This window comes from Carettochelys insculpta, chromosome 33, assembly GCF_033958435.1.
Source record: "Carettochelys insculpta isolate YL-2023 chromosome 33, ASM3395843v1, whole genome shotgun sequence".
NCBI lineage: Eukaryota > Metazoa > Chordata > Testudines > Carettochelyidae > Carettochelys > Carettochelys insculpta.
The window spans coordinates 1,671,150-1,691,985 of record NC_134169.1 but is presented as its reverse complement, the minus strand read 5'-3'; the positions used below and the strand labels follow the sequence as shown (position 1 = coordinate 1,691,985).

The 20,836-nt window shown below is 50.6% G+C and overlaps 3 non-coding genes across 3 annotated transcripts; 2 read left to right on the top strand and 1 right to left on the bottom strand.

Annotated features, from left to right (window-relative positions):
• The first annotated feature begins 935 nt into the window (after positions 1-935).
• TRNAR-UCU (transfer RNA arginine (anticodon UCU)) lies at positions 936-1,008 on the top strand. Its single transcript has one exon. It is a non-coding gene; the product is annotated as a tRNA-Arg (tRNA).
• An 8,923-nt stretch (positions 1,009-9,931) lies between these two features.
• On the top strand, positions 9,932-10,004 carry TRNAF-GAA (transfer RNA phenylalanine (anticodon GAA)). Its single transcript has one exon. It is a non-coding gene; the product is annotated as a tRNA-Phe (tRNA).
• Positions 10,005-14,513: 4,509 nt separating this feature from the next.
• On the bottom strand, positions 14,514-14,586 carry TRNAA-UGC (transfer RNA alanine (anticodon UGC)). The gene has a single exon. It is a non-coding gene; the product is annotated as a tRNA-Ala (tRNA).
• Positions 14,587-20,836: the final 6,250 nt, after the last annotated feature.

Below are 20,836 nucleotides of genomic sequence, written 5' to 3'. Positions count from 1 at the left end.
CTTGAGCCAGTTCTATGTGAGATAAATGAAAAAGGGACCCCTAGATTTTGAAACAGGCCCTGGTTGCTGCTGTTTCATTCAGATGAAAGGCTTACACTACACAGCTGTAGACCCTCTTATCAGACTGAGCTCCTTCATGAGTTCCTCAGTAAATCAAAGGGGTGACTATCCTCCAGTCTCTTTCATAGAGTACTGGAAGTGGAAGGGACCTCAGGAGGTCAACAGGCCCAGTTCCCTGCACGTTTCCTTGCATAGACTCCCCAAACGTCAATCAAAACTGCAGCAGCTTCGATGAAACATTAAAAAGCATTTATTCCCCACAAAAAGATCAGTTGCATGTGTTTCCAGGTGGTATTGGTGCAGGAGTCCAGAACTGTTACAAGATAAAGAAAAGAGAAATTCCAGTCTAATTCCTAAATGTGCTCATGCTGAGCCAGATTGGAAGGTTTCCCTTCCCCATAACTTCTAGCAGTTTGTGCTTCCTGGGATGCTTTTCCAATTAGGCCACATCAAAAGTTTCTTTGTCCTTCCAACATTGTTGCTGCCTTCAGTGTAGGTACAGGAGGAGAGGAGAAATGATCATGTCAATGTCCCTTTCTTTACACGCTCATCTGGGTGCCAGAAAGATCCTCGGTGTGTGTCAGAGCCAAGCAGCTCATGGTGTCAAGCCCATTGAGCAGCTGCCTTTCATGGCCGTTGTGAACCTGTTGCCTACATGTCACTTCCTGGTGAATGGCCAGGGATGGTAACTTAACATCTAGCTGGGTGTGGGTCACTCCTTTGTTGCTACTGCAGAGTTAGTGCATGGGCATTTCTCAGATTCACAACAAAGAAAGAACAAAGACAAAGAAAGAGCAAATTTTTTGTCTTCCAAGGTGAGAAATGTACATTTTTGAGAGAGAATTTTATACCTCGTTGCTTCCCTTTGCTTGTGTACCCCAGTGGCCTAATGGATAAGGCATTGGCCTTCTAAGCCAAGGACTGTGGGTTCAAATCCCACCTGGGGTGAAGCATCTGTAGTAAGTAGAGGCCTAGTCCAAGGCCTTAGGCCTGAACCAAAGTGATGGTCAAATCTTTGCTAACAGAAAGCAAAGTGCATCTGTAAGCAAAAGGAATGCAGTGCTCTCAGAAGTTGGCAAGAAGAGGGTTGATGTTGCAGAAACCTGTCTACTTGTTGTGTTGAAAGAGGAACGTGGTACCAGAACACTTCACCCTGGAACATTCCACAGATCAGAAAGAACAGTCTGACCCATCCCAATGAGAGGGGCAAAAGGGTAATATGATGGGTAGTGGTTTGTTCAAACCACCATGTACAAGGTGAGAGGCGGCACCTGACTATGTAGAAGAGCTGTACCTCAATATGTCAGGAGTGATGAGGAAGCTGTTTGTACCTGTGTATAAGAATGTAATCTTGGGATGTGGTCTGGGTCTGGCTGAGGGGGCAGTGGAAAGTCCTGCCACTGACTGAGCTGAGTCCATTGACTGTGGGTGCATATTTGTAGTATGCCCTGACTTAGACTAAGAAATCTACAGGGAACTACTACTGTGTCCAATACAGCAATAAACCTGGCCGACGTGCCTTCGCACCTTACTAGACTCTGTGGTCATTGGGGGTTCTCTTCGAGTCTGCTGTGTCAGCTATCTGCTGAGCTGGGGCAGCACACAGAGGGAACACACGCACGCAGCCGAGTGATACATTGGAGAGAGCAGAGCACCACGCTGGTGGCAACTCTGACAACAGCATCCTTTCCCAACTGGTAGCGTCAAGGTAAACAAAAAGGGGGGCCTTTCAAAATCAGACAGAATGACTTGATCAATTGTGTGCTCCAGTGGAGCTTTTGAAGTCCATGGGGCTGCCTTTGTGCAAATGAGTTGTTGCATATTCATATCACTGCCTCATTCACATCTGGGAGGGTTTCAGGCTTCCCCAGGCTCTGCACCCCATCCAGCAGCAGGAGAAGAGCAGGTTTATTAGCTGACAGGACACAGCATCTTTCAGAAGACTCAGTACAGCAGGCAGAGACAGCCAGTCCAATCCATGTTGGGGAGAGGAGGCCCTGAGGGCCCCCAGAGCTGGGGCCTTTCCCTCTCCTTTGTCTCTCTCCCTCCCAGCCCAGACTAACTGCTTCCTACCTCCCAGTTTCAATCTAAACTCCTTGGGCTCCACCTCCCCCTTTGTCTGCAGGACAAAGGTGTTACCTGGTCACCAGGTTACCCTCAACAGGAGCCCCACACCCTCTGTGAGCCACTCATACAAACACACACATACCCCCCCACATCACAGCATCTTCTGAAGTGGCGCACTCCCACAGCCCCTGCAAAAGAGAGGCTCGTGTGGCCACATCCTGCGTGTATCGGACAGAAGCTGGGCTGTGGAGAAGGAGAAAGGGGTTGCTTGAGAAGAAGCAGATCCTGAAAATGGGCCACTGTGGGAAAGGAAGAGACTCAAAGCTGTGGGTATCCAGGAGTCTCCTGTTACCACCTGCCTTCAGCCTGAGGAGACTGATGGAGTGAGCTCTCTCTCCTGCTGGCAGCACAAGCACTCTCCTCTTCCTGCCCTCGGCTTTGCCGTTCCTCTGTACGCAAGTGACACTCTCTTCTGAGTCATTGTTCTTCAGTCCCCTGCAGGACAAACCCGGCTTCCACAGTTCCTTTTCCTCCCCATGTCCAGAGTGGTTTTACAAATGGAGTTTAATTAAACTTTCTCTCTCTTGAACAAAAAAGCAGTAAAGCAGCACTTTAAAGACTAACAAAATAACTTATTAGGTGAGCTTTCGTGGGACAGACCCACTTCTTCAGACCAGAGCCATAGCAGAACACACTCAATATTTAAGGCACAGAGAACCAAAAATAGTCATCAACATTGACAAATCAGAAAAAAAATATTATCAAGGTCATCAAATCAGAGAGTAATGTGGTGGGATGGTGGTGGGGGGGGGTCAGAGTCAAGAGTTAGATGAAGGCAAGTATGCAAAAGAGCCCCTATAGTATCTCAGAAAATTTGCATCCTGGTTCAAACCACACGTTAACGTGTCTCATTTGAATATGAACGAGAGTTCAGCAGTCTCTTTTTCCAAAGGAGACTGAAAATTTTTCTTCAAGAAGATGCAAATTCTTGTCATTAACAGACTGGCCCACTCCATTAAAATGTAGTCTAACTGGTTTGTGAATCAGGAATGTTTTCATGTCTGTTTTTTGCCCATTAACTCTTTGTCTAAGAAAGTTTGAAGTTGTCAACTTTGATTACTATTTTTGGTTCTCTGTTCCTTAAATACTGAGTCTGTTCCGGTCTGGCTCTGGTCTGAAGAAATGGGTCTGTCCCACAAATGCTCACCTGATAAATTATTTCGTTAGTCTTTAAAGTTCTACTTCACAGCTTTTTTGTTTGGATAGTATACAGACTAGCACGGCTTTCTCTCTGTTATTTTCTACCTCCAGGGGCACCCTACAGCTGCCTCCACAGACCAGGCTTCTCCCACCCACAGAGCTACCGCAGCTAAGGGAGGCAGATGGTTTCTGCATGTAGGGCAGCTTTCTCCCATCTGCCTCGAGCCTCAGCAGTGATTACAAAGAAGTGGGGGAGAAACAAGTTACGGATACCATGTTATTCAACAGGTATTGCTGGGTCTGCATTCAGTGTCAGTAACTCCTCTCTGGGTGCTTCCATACAAGCCCCCTCCTTCCAATGGGGCGTGCTAAGCAGGCATGTCAGAGGAGACTAATGAGGTGCTGTGATGCATATGTAGCTCTTCATAAGCGTAATGGCCACCTTGGGAACCTCAAAGCGGCTGACTTTGAAGCACTGACAGGCAGTGTAGCAGCAGGCGCTTCGAAGTACCTGCCGAACATCCAAGTTCCCTCACTCCCAACAGTAGGCTGCAGCTGCTAGCTCATCACACAGAGATACAGATACTTTGAGTGTGGTATTCCGGTTCCACTTCCCCTGATCACGAGAGGGCTAATGGACCCTTCGAAATAGGCCCCAAGTTCAAAATAAGGTATCTCTGAATATGCAAATTGTGTAAGTTATTTTGAGATGCACCTGCAGCCTTTCTCTCAGTTACAACCGCTCAGCCTTTCAGGGCCTTTCCTCTTCCTAGTTTGTTGCCAATCCCAAAATAGCCCCTACAGAGCAGAAGGCAGCTGGCCATATGACACCTACGTTAGGTGTGACTGGTGCAGAGTCCCTGTCAAAGTCCCACCTGAGACTGTCCATGCAGCATGTGGCAGCCAAACCAGAGCACTATGCTTGGAGCCAGCCCCCGCGCCTCTCAGAGAAAGTTAATATCCAGCGGAGAAGACGACTGAACTGCACCAGAGGTGCTGTGGCTGCACCGGGGATGAAGACAGGTTCTCAGTGATCCCTATTTCTGGGTGTGACAAGCAGGGCAAAGAGGGCTTGGTGTAAGTGTTAGCCTGGTTGTCTTCCGAGCAGGTGGTCTGCGTTCAATGCCTGAGTTTCTTCCCTCCCTTCTGTGAACAGATCAGTTGGTTCAGTGTAAGGAACAAGAAAGAGCATGTTGGTTTGTGGGGTCTGCTTTGCTGGTTTTCAGCTTTCCACTGCTGGCTGAGGACGAGAGTGGGCCAGGCTGGTGGGTGGCTGAGCCAGGGGACAGACCACACCAGTGGGAAATGGTGGCATGACAACGACTTGCATTTACTCCAGCTAACTAAGTGCAGTGCCACGTGTGTGGTGGCTGCTGGTGGAGGGGAGATAGTGGAGATTAGGAGGGGCCCCTCTCTCAGTAAAACAGTGTCTGGCTCAGTGGGAGGAGATTGCAGGAGGGTTTCAGCCACAGCCTCCCTCAGAGCAGCTGAGCTGAACACAGCAAACAATTCCCCTTTGGCTGGGTCCATGGGGAGGGCTTTGAACCAGTGGAGGATGCAGGCCAATTTCCAGACGGTTCCTCTGAAGGTGAGATACTCTTTGTGAAGCTCCAGAGGGCCTCATTCATTCAGCGTGAGGAAAAGTCCCACACTCAGGTGTCCCTGTGGATAAAAAAGGCCCAGTCCTTGAACAGACAGAGATTTACAGCCAACACTCACTGTGCCAGGAGGTCCCACTGAGATTTCAACTCAGACTGCACAGTTAAGAATTCTGAGTGTTGCCCATTACACCAGGCAACCTGCAACTTAAGCCTTTTCTGGACAGTCTTGGGAGGCCGGCACCATGTACTCCTTGGGTAGCCAGACTGTCACGTGCACATTCCTTCAGAGAAAGGTCAAGTTGCTTCCACAAATGTCTCACAATTTTCCACTGGTAAACAGCAAAGTGGTGGGGCACGTGGCTGCATCTGAAGCGGTCCCAAAAGCTCCTTTTCACAGGGTTTCCTGAAAGGAAATATCTTTTCATCTCCCTCTCCAGTATGTGGGGGGTTACACTAGATGTTTGAACTGGATTTAAACATTAAACATTTTCCTCTGCAAATGTACCAGCCGAAAATGGGGGGAGACTGTTTTGGAATGACAACAGCAGAAAGGGATCTAGGGGAAATAGTGGACCAAAATCTAAATATGAGCCAACAGTGTGATGCTGTTCCAAAAAAAGCAAACATGATTGTGGGATGCATTCACAGGTCTGTTGTGAACAAGACACAAGAAGTCATTCTTCTGCTCTACTCTGCGCTGGTTAGGCCTCAGCTGGAGTATTGTGTCCGGTTCTGGGCACTTCACTTCAAGAAAGATGTGGAGAAATCAGAGAGGGTCCAGAAAAGAGAGACAAGAATGATTAAAGGTCTAGAGAAAATCATGAATGGTGTGGAGAAGGTGAATATTGAAAAGTTATTTCTTGTTCCCATAATATAAGAACTAGAGGACACCAAATGAAATTAATGGGTAGTAGGTTCAAAACTAATAAAAGAAAATTTTTCTTCACAGAGTGCACAGTTAACCTGTGGAACTCCTTGCTGGAGGAGGCTGTGAAGGCCAGCACTCAAACAGAATTTAAAAAACAGCTTGACACATTTTTGGAGGTTAGGTCCATAAATGGCTATTAGCCAATCGTAAAGTATGGTGCCCCTAGCCTTTAGTCAAAGGCTGGAGACAGATGGCAGGAGACAAATCGCTTGATCATTGTCTTCAGTTCACCTCCTTTGGGGCACCTGGCCCTGGCCACTGTCGGCAGGCAGGATACTGGGCTGGATGGACCTTTGGTCTGACCTAGTATGGCCGTTCTTATGTTCTTAGAATGTGACCTATGAAGACAGGCTGAAAGAATTGGGCTTGTTTAGTTTGGAAAAGAGAAGATTGAGGGGGGATTTGAAAGCGGTTTTCAGATATCTGAAGGTGTGTCACAAGGAGGAGGATAGAACAAGAGACATTGGACTTAAACTGCAGGAAGGAAGGTCTAGGTTGGACATTAGGAAAAAGTTCCCAACTGTCAGGGTGGTCAAACAGTGTAATAAATTGCCAAGGGAGGTTGTGGAATCTCCATCTCCGGAGATATTTAAGAACAGGTTACAGAAAAGTCTATCAGGGATGGTGTAGACAGTATTTGGTCCTGCCATGAGCGCAGCGGCCTGGACTCGCTGGCCTCTCAAGGTCCCTTCCAGTCAAAGTATTTGATGATTCAGAGCCAACCAGGTGAAAAAGCAATGCTCCAGGTGAGGTTTGAACTCACAACCTCAGCATATCTAGTGCAATACTGCTCTATAAGTACTGTGCACTAACCCATTGCACCCCTGAGGGCTGGGACAGTAAAGGGAACCTGGGGAAGAAGGGTTTGTCCAAAGGGGCCGGAAGATCAGTGGCACAAGCAAGAGTGAAATGTGGGGGTAGGTCAGGGTCACAAAGAGCTTATGTTATTTCTTATGATCCAGGCACACGGACAGTCCAGACAGAATGCACAGCACTGGGGCAAGTGAGGTGGGAGGAGGGTAGATTGGTGGAGTCTGATCTGCACACTGCAGAGGGGACAGGAAGTGAAAGGGGGTTTTTTGTTCCTCTCATCCTCAATGTCCTGTTGGCGGCAAATCCAGCTTCCCTCAGGCATAATGTCTGTGCTGGGGAACGGGAAGGGGTTGTTGTGGGCAGTCCAGCAGAGTGGGTCGGCTCCCACAAAAGCTCATCACTTGATAAATTAGTTTGGTTGTCTTTAAAGTGCTCCAGGACTGCTCTTTGGCTGATGACACAGACTAATACAGATACCTCCATGTCAGGACCCACCAGTGAAGTGAGGGGGCACCAAGGCTCAACTGGGTAAAGCACCTGCTTTGTAAACAAGTGATCCTGGGTTCAACTCCCAGTGGTGCCTTGTTGCACATCATGAGCAATGTTTTCCTTCATGTGTCTGGGGAACCACAGAGCCTTCCCTTGGCAATCGCAGTCATTGGCGGAGAAGGCAAAGGCTGATGGGAGAGGAGCATTGGGAAGAATCCAGTCACAGGCAAGAGCTCAGTCAAAGGCAGGTGTAAGAGGTGTTGGGAAGGTGGCTCCTCTGGATGCAAGAACAGAGGCTGATCCTCCCAGCCCTGTGGTTCTCTGGGGCTGGCTGCAGGTGCAGCAGGGCAGGAGAGGGAGAGTTACTCTCCTCTCACATCCCTTTGTTTGTCACTGACAAAACGCAAACAAGTTAGGAGAAAAGTCCCAGAGAGGCTCTGTGGCTCCCCTGGCCATGGACCTCCCAGGTAAGTGGAGATTAGGAAAGCAGCAGCCAGTGGTGCCTGGACAAATCTTTCTGGCTGCCTCTCACCTGCTTTGCAGCACCTCTGGGCTGTGCTGGAGCATGCAGAGAGCTGAAGGAGGTGGCTGCCACCACTCTGGAGGAAGAAGTAACAGACACTGACAGGTGGACAGCTGAGGTGGCTGCAGAGTGGGTGTGGGCAGCATGGGAGGAACCCCAAAGCCCTTTGTCACTTTCCCACCTAGCGGTTGTGCCCTGGGATTGCTGTTTAGTCTCAGCCTGTGGCCAGAACGATGCCATGCGAGAGGGAGGGAGCCACACACCTGTCTGTGTTACTTGTGGTACCCGAGTAGGAGAAAGGGAAAGATGTTCAGTCCTGCCCCACGCCGCTCACACAGGGGATGGGAACTATGGTGGGAGTGGCAATAGCCTCAAGGGGCTCAGAAAGAGCCAAAGGTGGTAACTTGACCCTGTCACTGTCTAACATGAATCAGGGTAAACAGGGCTGCCAGGCTGGTCCAGGGTTGGTCTGAGACTGCCCAGAACCCAGCAAGGGTTTCCTACAAATTTCCTACACCTCATTAGCATAAGGTCACATGATTTGGAGACCAGAAGATGCTCTCCCAGACTCCTGAACATCATGTATAAGCTGGGCCCCTGAAAATTTTTGAGAAGAAGGGGCCTCTGGAAGGGCCCCCTGGGCCACGCTTCTACGTGGCATTTTGGAGTCCGGAAGAATGGTCTTCTGGACTCCAAATCATGTGATGTAATACTATTGAGGCACAGGGAATTTGTATCCGTACCTCATAGCATCTTTCTCTCCATGTATTAGCATGGCAGTTCTGAAGGAAGTGGCCTGTGTAGAAACAGCCTATGAGTCACCCTTTCTAGTAACTCAGGAACATTTGGGGGAAAAAAGCCCCAAGTTTAACCCAAACTGAAATGTTCCAAGGATTCCCAATTTTTCTACCATACTTCAGAACAAGCAATTGCTGTTAAAATTAACAGATATTACAAACGTAGAGGTATTTGTCGAGTGAACCCTATGCTTGCAATAGATTTATTTCAAAATATGAAAGAAGCATCTTTTAAAAAAAAAAACACTTTGATATTTGCAAAGGGTCCTCATTCCAGACAAGGTCACACTGACATTAAGGATTGTTGTGCATGATGATTTACTGTTAAATACTCTAAGAAGTCCTACAAGGCTCTGGTTCCCACTGAAACACAGAAAACAGAATGTATTTTAAACCAAGAGGTGGTAAAACCCCAAAAGCAGCTCAGTTATGGACACAACATTTTAAGGATTGTTAAGTGTCATGATTTACTTTATAATCCTATAAGGAGGTCAGACAGGGCTCTAATTTCCAATGAAACAGGAAATAAATGGACTTTAAGCCAAAATGAAAAAAATAGCCCAAAGAAAAAAGCCCAGTTGTGCAGGCATCTTAACTACCCCCATGCCCCACTCCCCTTCCCTTCAGAAAAGGAGAACAATGGGGGTGGGTGGGTTAATCAACCTGATAATTACAGACTTTTTTTGAACAAAGAGTTAAAATGGTATAAAAACTTCAGGGTTGTGGAGCCAGTTCTCTTTTCAAGAGAAACTCTTTTGAGCTGAGGTGCTGTTGGATCTCAAGACCAGGTCTGTGGCTTGTTTTTAAATAGTCTTTTAACTCTCTCTGAACTCCCCTTATATGGTGACACAATAGGGTCATAGAAACATAGAATCTCCTCTTTTTTAAGTCACCCCATCTCAGCCTAGCAATGTGTATGCCCAGAACAGAATCCATGGTTGAAGAAAACATAGCTCTCTGCAAAACCACACATTCATCTTCAATGGTCCTGGACCTTTTCCTTCAACAAGGAGTACGGCCGAGAGCACCCGAGGACCTCTAGATGCTTCCTCATTCGGGGTCACTTCTTCAAAGGCTCTTCCTGGGGTTGTTTTGTCTTTGTAACTCTTGGCCTTTACAAATGAGTGGCCCTGCCTACTTCTTGCCCCTCACCAAAAGCTTGGGCACCATCCGGTCACACAATGATCCTGGGGCCAAGTGGCTAGGGTGTGGAAAGAGACTCTTGTGGCAAAAGAGTCAAATCCCATCTCCTTCCTTGCCATCAGTATCCTGCCGTCCCCTGCGGTCACTGGGTGAACCCAGGAAGTGAGGCAGAAATGGGGCAAAAGAGGAACTCAAGCTGAAGGAAGCTGCCAACATTCCTCCTGCCTCCCAAGGACACTTGCGATCACAGCAATAGCTGAGAAAAACATCTCCAATTTGAGGTGATGGCCTGAAAACCTCCCAAACAGCTGCTGAAGTAGCTCAGTTGGGAGAGCATTAGACTGAAGATCTAAAGGTCCTTGGTTCAATCCCAAGCTTCAGCAGAGCTTTTCCAAACTTTGGCCAGAGAGCAATTAGTGACTGCGTGGGGCCTTGCTGTTGGCAAATGCTCCTGGAAAGGATATTGTTGGCACTATTGGGACACCAAGGCGCTAGCATGCTCTGCCTTTCTTCTCTTGCTCTTCCTGAGCAAGGGGAGGAATAAAGACCCCATTGTGCCCATTATGATCCAGGCAACTTCACAGATCTTGCTGAGTGTTCCCAAAAGTCCACTGCTCAACCCGATGAGTGAGTGAAAGGCAGCTCTTAGGCCCTCTCACCACCACTTTCTCCAGGTTGGCCCATCCAGGTGTCATGGCAAATGCCACACAGGTGGATGGCATTGCAGGGGAGGGTCAGAGGAACACAGCTGAAATTCTGTGGTGCACTGGTAATCACAAAACTTTCCAAGCTGAAATCAGCAAAAAACACAGTATGTCATTTGTGTCCTGGCCTGTTTTCCTGCTTCTATGGCTGGCCTGGAGCCGGGCATTCCCTGCCCCTATGAGTGCCAGCAATCAAACAGTCTGAGGTACCTTTCAATGAGACATGGGAACACTTTTGTAATTAGTTAAACAAAAAAACATCCACCAACAGTAGTTGTCCCCTTTGCTGCACTTTGGTGCCTGTTTGCTGTTGATTTCTTCTCTTTGAGGCAATAAGAAGCAGCCAACTCAGAAGTTGCTGAGCTCACCCATCTTCCTTGAGATGTGAGATTGCCTCTCCCCACTTGAGACACCCTTTGAGGTGGTGGGCCGAGAAGCCTTTAAGGACTCTCTTTTCTTGGTTTCCAGCTTTAAGCTGCTGGATGAGGAAAGAGTGAAGAAGTGAGTTAACTCACGAAAGCTCATGCTCTAAACTTTTCTGTTAGTCTATAAGGTGCCACAGGACCCTTCGTTGCTCTACAGGCAAGTGGGTGGCTGAAAAAGGGAAGGAGGTCTGACAAACAGGAAATGGTGGAGTGACAACAAAGTCCACAACCCCTTGCATATTTTTCCAGCCAACTAAGTGCAGCACCAGATTTGTGCTTGGTCCACAGGGAGGGATTTGAAGCAGTAGGGAACATAGGCCATTTTCTGGGAGGTTCCCCTAAAGGTAAAATACTGTTGATGGCGCTCCAGAGGGCCTCACTCATCCACTAGGAAGAAAAAGCCCCAACTCAGGTGTGCCCGTGGAGAAGAAAGGCCTTGGAGAGACAGAGATTTAGAGCAAACCCCACAGATTTGAAATCAGATTGCAGAATGCAGAGCTCTGAATACTGCCATTACATCATGGGACCTGCAGATAAACAATTTCTGGGCAACTGTGACTCTTTGGAGGTTGGCACCCTGCTTACCTTGGCTATTGATACTGGCATACGTGCATTCCTTCTGAGAAAGGTAGAGTTGCTGTGATGGGGTTCAGGGGTCCCCATGCACTGCACCCTGGCTGTAGGCAGGAGTGACTCTCACTCAGCAGGTAGAATAGGAAGTTTATTAGGTGACAGAGGCCCAGTTTCTCACAGAAGAGTCAGTGAAGCAATCAGAGAAAGCCATTCCATCCCATCCTGGGGAGAGGAGCCCAAGGGGTGCCCCTCTGAGGTGTAGCTTCCCCCTTGCCTGGCTGTCTGCCTTCCACCTCCCTCTCCCCTCCAGCTTCTAACTGCCCCCTCCGACTGAAACCCAGCTTGGCTCCTTCCTCCTCTTTGTTCAGGGCAGAGGTGTTACCTGCCAGCCTAGGTTATAGCCCCAGGGTCATCCTTAGCTGCTGGGAGTTGCTCTGCTTGTCTCACACACATCCAGCCTGAGTCTCACACATGCACTCCTCCCACTCCATCACAGTTGCCTCCACAGCAAAACCAAACTTTCACCATTTGCCGCTGGTAAAGAGTACAGCTTCGTGGTGGAGCATTTGACTGCAGCTGAAGAAGTCCCAGGTGCTCCTTCACAGATGGTTGTCTTAAGGGAAATAGATCTTCATCTCCAGTCCATTTGGGGTTTTCCCTGGATTTTTGAAATACATTTAAAAACTTGCCATCTTCCTTTGCAAATGTACCAGCACTGAGCAAACCTATCCTTCAGCGGAGATCAGTTCCCAGCCTGCAAAGCTCAGGGTTCTGTTCCATTGAACACACGAGGGTACTGTACATCACAGATATGCAGGGCCCTGCTCACAGTGGCCTGTGCTGGGCAGGAGAACCAGGCCCAAAGCCAGGGGGCTCAGGAATCTAACACACAAAGGCCACTTGGTTCAGACTGAGCTCACAGTACTTTGGCTTCATCACACTCGTCCAGCAGTGTCAGGGCCCACCCCAGGCACAGGAAGAAGCCTGTGTCTCTGACCAAGAAACATTCAACTGGCAGGGGCAGAGCTGCTGGAAGCCCCAGAAAAGAACCCAGCCCAGGACCAGGCAAAGCCCTCCCACAGTGGGGGCTGCAGAAAGGAGCAACACATCTCAGAAAAGTCACTGACAGTTCCCAGCTGCAGAGCCCCATGCATTGGCCCAAAGCCCCCAAAGAAAGACATGAGTGAGCCACGCGAACACCAACCCCACAGCCAGGGGTTAGAAACTTGTTTCATGGCTCCTTCCCCACTCTAGCAAGAGAAATGCAGAAGTGGGGCCCAGCAAAAGTACCTCCAAGACCTTATCTACCAGGTTTTGGTATAAACTTCCCTCCAAAAATTCTAAAAACCTTAAATTTTGGGGATAAAATTCACTGCCACCAGCCAAGTAATAATAAGGAAACTAGGGAGAGACGACTTGGGAAATCTCAGCCCCAAAAGTAAGAACCAGGACACAAACATTAACCAAAATCAGGTTAATAAAAAGAAAAAGAAAGAACTTTTGTTATTACAACAATATTTGTGCTGCAAGTCTCATGACGAGATGGAAGAGTCACAAAGTAAAACACATGGGGAGTCTCCACCATGGGCCTAGAACTTAGTTACAAGGAGAGTAAAAGAACATTTCTAAAAAGTGCACAGACATCAGATCCCACTTCCCAAACCAGAAAGCAATAAAGCCCAATGGATCTATGTAAACTTTACCCGACTCACAGAAGATTGGAGGGTCTGTTCTTGGAGGCAGACATTCTGTGTCTCTCCCCCTCATGGCTGGAAAGAAGAAGAAGGAAAAAGACAGAGAAGAGAAGAGGGAGGAGCCAAAATTTAATTCTTACCGACACTCCTCTTGGCCAACCCCACCTGGCTCAGGAGGTTAATCCTTTTACTCCCAGGCTGCTGGCTAACCCTCATGATCGTGACAACTTGCCTTGAGAATGAAAGGATGAGAGGTCCCTGGAGTGACTTCTGCCCCAAAAGGCTCATTTACGAGTTAACCCTGGGACTCCCAGAGAGGCCAGAGTCTGGAGGATGAGGGGTTTCTTACCTGGAACAGCAGCCTGACATGTTTCCTGCTGCTCAGATTGGCCATGAAAAAGATCGAAGATCAAGAACTGAACATTCAGAGCCACAAAACACATTCTTTGGACCTTGCTGTCTCTAGCAGTTAAGCAAAGGGGAACAGACCAGCAAGGAAAGACCAGACCAGGGGAACAGACCAGCACCCTGAAGCTGTCTCCGAGGTAGCAAAGGGCTTAGTGTTAACCAAACAAACCAGCCAACCCACAGAGGACCAGGGTTCTCCAAGGTGCTTTCAGAAAGGAGCAACTGGCAGTTGCAAGGACAGTATTACCCCTGCAGTGAGATCGCTGTCCCTCCCCCACAGCTCAGCATCCCACCGGCGCATTCCCAAACCCCCTCCCCCCACCATCCTGAGCCCCAACCTGGCTCCACCCCCCCGCCCCAGTCTGTGTCTCCCATTCCCCACTGACCTGAGCCCTGGCTAGGAATTCCCTCAGACCCTGCTGCCCCTCACCCGCTGTCCTAGGCCCCTGTCGGGTGTTGCCTCAGACCCTGCCTATCCCCTCCTTCTCTTCCTCTGAGCACAACATTAACGTGGCCCATGTTCCCTGGCAGAGGGGTAACACCATCACCACCCACTGCAACGTGCTTCCAACGCAGGGACCCCAGTCTGCTGCCTGCTCCTGAGCTCAGCTGCTCCCAGCTCTCCCAGAGCACAGGGCCCTAGACCAGCAGCTGCCCTGGCTGCTCTCCTACCACAGACACAGAGCCCACAGGAGCAGACCCCACAGCTGTCACCCCAACTCCAGAACCTCTGTGTATGCAGCACTCAGCCTGCCCACCAAATGACACACCCGCAACTCGTTCCTACCTGCTGCAGGGGTATCTCCGCATGAGGTGAATGGCTCACGTGCGCATCACCACTTTCTTTCAGCAGAGGCAGTCCATGGCCACGGCCTCCTCTTTCAAATCCAGCCTCCACATCAAATGTGTGTCTGTTCCCACCAGGTGGGAGAGGAGATGCTCAAAGTGCTCTCTTGAGCCCTTGCACACAGCGCTACAGATCCCCCCTGTACATCGAGAGCTTTCTGGGGGGTAACCGAGTAGGAGGAGGAAGGGGGCACTGCTCTCACATTGCCTTGGAAGAAAAGTGTGGAGAAGGAAGTAGTCATTGAAGAATGTGGGTATTGATCCCACTACCTCTTGCATGCAAAGCAAGCGCTCTACCACTTGAGCTAATTCCCCTGATTGTGAACACAGTTTGTGCCCCAGCCCCCTCACTGTTGAGTCCCTATGTCCCTGCAGCTCCCTGGCTCCTTTCCTAAGACGACACTTGTAAGACCCGTTCCTACCAGCTGGCTGGCTGAGCTGTTCAGACAGTGCTGCTAATAATGCCAAAATGACAGTTTCCAGCTCCAGGTGAGCCCTTGGGGCATCTTGACTTCGTGGCCTGGCTGCTCTGGATTGGGAGGTTCCTGTGGCTTTGTCGTGCCTGGTGTCCTCTGCACATGTTCTGGGGGCTGTGTCCCCTCCCTGGACTCAGCTTGATTAAGCTCCGTGGGCAGGTGAGATACATGTAACGGGTGACTCTGTAGCGTGCGGTGCTTTGGCAGATGCTTCATTTCTGAGAGCAGCTGCAGTGGAGAGTTAGTGGTCTGTGGGAGGAGGGGTTTCCACTGGGGCATATTTTTAAGCTTTTACTGAATAGCCAAGTCTGTGATTTATTTCTCAAGCCATTTTCAGAGTGTCCCATCTGGGTGTGTTTAACAGCTGGAGCTGTTAGAATGGGTGATTAAACAGAGGTTCTGAAATGGGGCGTTAATATTCTTTTTAGAATGACGTCATATGAAATAATCATCAGACTCATTGTTCCTTGTCAGTTATCAGCTGCTTAAATCTGATTGTCTTCCCTACCTATGAGCTGTTCCAAATATGTATTTACAACAAAGATATTTATTTGTACCCATGAGGCAAATCTACACGACACCAGCATTGGTGTCACCTATGAAAAATTCATTCCGCCCAAAAGGAAATTCCTCCAGCCCGAGGATGGGCAATGTCTGAGGGAACACGGATGTGGCCTTGGTTCTCTGGTGGCTGACAAAGGAAGGGATGAGGGCTGCAGAGGTTGAGCCTCCTGGGCTGCTGCCCTCCCCCAATGGCCAGACCACTGGATGGAAGCAGTACAGAAGCTGTTATTCTGGATCGTTCTGCAGAAACCTTTTCCTCCCTGCCCTGGAATTGAATGGGGGGAGGAAGGTGTGGACTGTTTGATGTTACACCACTGCGGGGAATGTGCAGACTGTTTGATGTTACACCACTGAAGGGGACAATGCTACTCCTTTTGCCTGACACCTCTCAGATATTCATGTGATTTTTCTGGCCAAGGTTGGGAAACTTATTTATTCAGCCTAGTGCACTCCCCTGTGGGACCAAGAGCCCCCAGAATGCAGGTGGGTATCTCCCCTTTGGTCTTCATTTCAACTCCTCTCTTGTGGAACCTCTCTGCTAAGAAGTGAGCCCAAAAGGCCTTCTGAGCCACGCTCAGAGAGGAGGACGTGGCAGTAAGAGTCTTGTTTCAGCCAGCTGGCAGTTTACTCTGCTGCTCTACAAGCCTGCACCAAATCTTTGCAATTGGGCTCTGTAATTTGATGGCTCTCACCATTTGACTGTCAACATTTTCTCCCTTTCTTATTTCGGAAGAAAGCTTTCGAATTTAGATTATACAGTATTGGGTAAGAAGCTGAGAGGGAAGGCTGCTTCCAGTAATAAGGAAACTCACACAAAGGTCATCAGTAGCAGACTCTTAACAGCACTGTGCCTGGGTGGGCTTGAATCTCCATCTTTCCGGTTAATAGCTACAGGATTAGCACATGGCTGCAAAGCCACTCACCAGCAGAATACTCGCCCTCTGCCAGTCTCAGTGCAGGATACTCACCAGACTGCATGCTGGGTAAAGCCTTCACAGCTGAGTGGTGCGGCGTAGCAGAAGTGTGCTGTGCCCATAACCCAGTGGTCAATGGATGAAAATGGTTCTCTGCTAGCTGTAGAGACTTTGAAAATAGCAGCCTGCCCCACTTCTGCTGCAAGTCTGCATCAAAAACTTTGCAATTTGATTGTTTTGGCAATTTTACCCTCCACCTCGTCTTTCTTCTTATTAATAAATGCAAAAGGATTGGCCCAGTGGGCTCTTTTCGCTAAGGTCTTCTGGGTACCTTGACCTGGGGCTGTGGCAGGTCCTTTGGAACTGGAAGAACCTGGGTGGATTTGGTGAGATTGGTTTACGTCTGGGTGAGGAGGATACGGGCTGTGGCACAAGAGAAGCTGGGTGTGCAAGAAAACTGCTTGTGTGACTTCTTGCTGGCCAGGATGGCAACAGATGTGGTCTTTGTGACTGATCTGGTGCCATGTGGGGAAAACACCCAGTGCTGGGCTGTAAGTAGAACTGTGTAGCAAAGGGGTGTTGCACCCCCATCCCCAGAAGAAGGGGACGCCTGCTGGAGGCCTCAGTGGGTGAGCCCAGAACACCTGTGCCCAGCCCCACAGAGACTGACACAGGAGACAGGACATGCTGATGGCAGGACCCAGGGCTCACTAAAAGGGTGGCCTCTACGCCAAGCAGAGGAGCCTGGCTGAGGTCCTGGAATCAGGAGACAAAGACCATACACCCACGTGGCTGATTGGCCAGAAGGTCCCACCTGCTGCATTGACATGACCCCAGAGGTGGAGATGACCCTCCTGCTTACCTGCTACTCAGAGGTCCTGGACTGACCTGAGCTCTCTGCCCCTCTATGAAATCACTCCAGGGAAGGTCCTGATCTGCTGGCTGCCAGCTACCTGTGCATCCCAGACCTACCCAGGGGTCCAGGACCGGCCTGAGCCTACAGCTCTGCTGTCACTGCACTAGCCCAAAGACGTAGGCATGCCCAACTTTCCAGACCTGATGGCGGCGACTTACCCAGACGACAAAGAACTGCCCAGCCTCCCAGATAACACGGCGTGGGACCTTGAGACAAGGGAGGTGGAGGTCGGAAGCAGCCGGGGGAACGTCCCATCAGAGCCCATGTCGATGTGTTTTGGGGGATCCCCACTGACCAGAGCTGGTGTGACTGTGCCTCCTACCCATCTCCTTTGCCTCTCCCAACCCAGAGTGCCTTGGTGGTGTGCTTGGGGCTGTACCCTGCTTCAGGGAAAACCCACTGGCATACTGTTTGTACCGCTCCGCCCTGCCCCTGGCCCAGGGCTCTTATATTGTTTGGACTGCCCCGTCCTCTGAACAAGCAGCTGAGGCTGATTAAGCGCCGCCCAGCCCTGCCCCAGGCCCAGGGCTTCTCCACACACTGGGTGTGTAGAGGCTGAGTCTGACTAATGGACTGCCCTAGGGCTGGGGCTTCTATCTTGACTGCCCACCTGCAGCCCTGTTAAATGGGACTGGGTCCCATGGAGACTGCTGTCTGCCCAGAACCAGGCAGTGTCTTGGTTTGGAGAGGTCTTGTGGCCTGCTCCACCCCAGAGGGGGGCACATGCCTGACCCAACCTCTACACCCAGTTTGAAGCAATTTGCCCTGGTTTGGCTCTCTCAGTTGTACCCAGAGTATCCTCTTGTCTTACAGACACATGAAGAGAGAGAGAGATCCAGTGTATGGAGAGGTTCCTGGCCACCCTATCCCAGTGACCCCTGCCTGCCTTGGGGACAGGGGCTTCTCGGCCCAGGTTAGGGAGTGTCGGCTGGGATATCTCGGCGTAGCTAATTCAACACACTGCGTGAGTCCAGGAAAGGTGGTACCATTGTACGTGGGCTCTCCATGGGCCCTCTTCTCTGCAACAGTGAGGTCCTGGGTGTCCTCCTCACCCCGGCTGCCACCCTCAGCCACCCCCTCCCAGACAGCCACCCACCCAAAGCTCCTCCTTCACAGGCCAGCTCTGCGCCTTGGCTGTGCGGGGAGGAACCAAAGGTCACATGGCAGCTCCACCCAGGCGCAGCCAGTGTCTCCCAGGACAGGACAGAGCAGGCCCGGCTCAGGCAGTGCTGCTGCGTTAGCTCAGTGGGTTTATTGAGGACACAGGCACAGCTGACAGCAGGGTCACTGGAACAGCCTGGCCCAGAGCTCCTGGCGCAGGGCTGGGAGCGTCTCACCAGGGAAGAACTTCCCCTTCCCAGTTCCCAAAGGCCCCATTGTCCTTCTCGCAGAGCGTGGAGAGCACGTGCAGCATCCCTCGGACACTCGCCTCCACCGTCAGTAGAGCCTGTGGGGGGGAAGCAGAGTTAGCGGGGAGCCTGCCCTGGGACTGACTCAGGACACCAGGGGCCCACAGGCAGGGTCCAGCTGGCATTCCCTTGAATTGTCCCACACCCGAGTGGCATGAATTTTCTCATGTGTGTCGAGGTGAGGGGGTGCAACACGCAGCTGACGTGTGACTCCTCCCCTTCACCCTGGTGCACATAACACAATTCATGTGGTGGGAGGGGGCCAAGGGGTCAGAGTGGGGGAAGGGCTCGGGGCTGGGACAGAGGGTTGGGGTACAGAAGTGTGAGGGCTCTGGCTGGGAGTTTGGGCTTTAGGGAGGTGCCAGACATCAGAGATTCAGGCTGCCGGAAGGGAGCTCTGGGTGTGGAAGGATCTCAGGACTGTGGGTGGGTGTGAGGATGGGGGTCCAGGCTCTCAGGTGGGGTGCTGGAGTGGGTTTAGGCTTTGGGTTGGGAGTGGGGTGTAGAAGGGATCCAGGGTCCTGGCTGGGAGTTGGGTTTTTGGGTACATGAGGACACTGGATGGAGATCACAAATATGACCCCCATGGAAATACCTGCGAGCTGGTGTGCGTGACGACCAGCTCCCCCTCTCCAGCTCCTCACAGCAGCAGCTCTACTCACCTTCACTCTGGGATGCCAGCAGCTTGAGGAACCAAGCAAGCGGCAGCAGGAGGTTGGAAGCCCAGGGCACAGCACTGAATCCCTGAGGGCATGTGAGTGGCACACGATCCCTCCGTGCAGGGCGGAGGTGGAGGGTAGGATGGGTTCCAGCACGGCCATTACCCCCAACAATGAACATCTGTTCCTAACACTTGCCTACCACTGGCCTCTCCCAGTGAGGCACCTTCCTGGATGGAGCTGGAACTCCCCATGTCTGTCTGCACCCAGCCAGGATGGACAGCAACGCTCAGGATCCCATCTCCACCATGCCCTAAGGCCTGGCACTTGGGGAGCATGTTGAGAGCAGCCTGCAGGTGAGAAGCCATGAGCAGAGACAGCAGAATGTGGGGGAGGGAATGAGCCCTCTAGGAAATGACCCACCCTCCCACAGGTGTTCAAAGGTCTGAGAGCAGCGTTCCTTTTAATTTCATCTTTCCATGTGCAGAATAAATTGAACGTACACCAAGGCATGTGCATGTGGGCACCACCAGTAAAAACACACCCTGCCAGCTGCGGGTGCTCTGTTTATCAGCTGGGCTGCATTTGAATTTCTCCTGGATGGCCCCCCAAGCACTCAGCTTCTAGAAAACACTTGTTAAAAGAAAACAATAGTGTGAGCTGCAATCTCTCAAGAAGGGCAGCAAGCCGCAGAGGTAGCTGCACTTTGACGATCCATTGATGCTGAGAGGCTTCCAGTGGGCTGTGACAAGTGAACACACCTGAGAGCCGTGCTGAGGCAATTCTTGGTTATGCAGGATCTGGGTAGGTCGGGGAAAGTGGAAATGTGACATTGATTGTCCTTTGGATTCCGTTTTACTAGGCCCCCTTGATTTGAACTGGGGATGGTCTCGAAGTGGGGTATGTCCAACCCTAGGAGGGGTAAAATTAACAGCTCTGCCCTGGCCTTTCCGTGTGCCAAGACTGGCTAGACTGGGGCTGAGCCATCCCTGGCCCATCTCTGCATGGGGAGTTCTCTGGCAGGATATGGGCACTGTGCCTTGAGTGAGGAGCCACTGCAATCATGATCCATATTCCACTGCTCTCAGTAGTGCTGTGTGTACAGGATGGAGAAAGTGCATGAAAGGCTGGAAGAGCGTGTGCTTGGAGGTCAGGATTTTCCTGTAGAATTCTATGGCTTGTTAATTTTGGCACCAAAGCGGAGGGCAAAACTCTGCACAGCTAAGGATGTAGATGTGCGGTTGTCGAGGTAGTGAGAATCAGTCAGGTGCCTGTACCCAGCCCTGCTACAGCTGGAGAGGTTCCTACACTGTTAGAAGACGCAAGGTCGAGTTCTCCACAAGGGGTCTCTTACACAATGCAAGGCAGCACTTTCCCTTGCATGACCTTATTTCCATTTGCTGCATGCAGGACACATGGTAAAATTACTCAGGTTTGAGCAAGCTCACGAGCAATCCAGCAGACCGCAGGCTGCAGGGTCCCACGCCTGCCCCAGATTTCTGTCAGGGTTCCCATCAGAATGTGCCCAGCAGCAATTTTTGTAATTTGTGTGGGAGGAAATGACGGGAGCTGCTTCAGGCCACAGCATATGGGGTGGGTTGGAGGGATGACTTGGCCTATGTCTTTG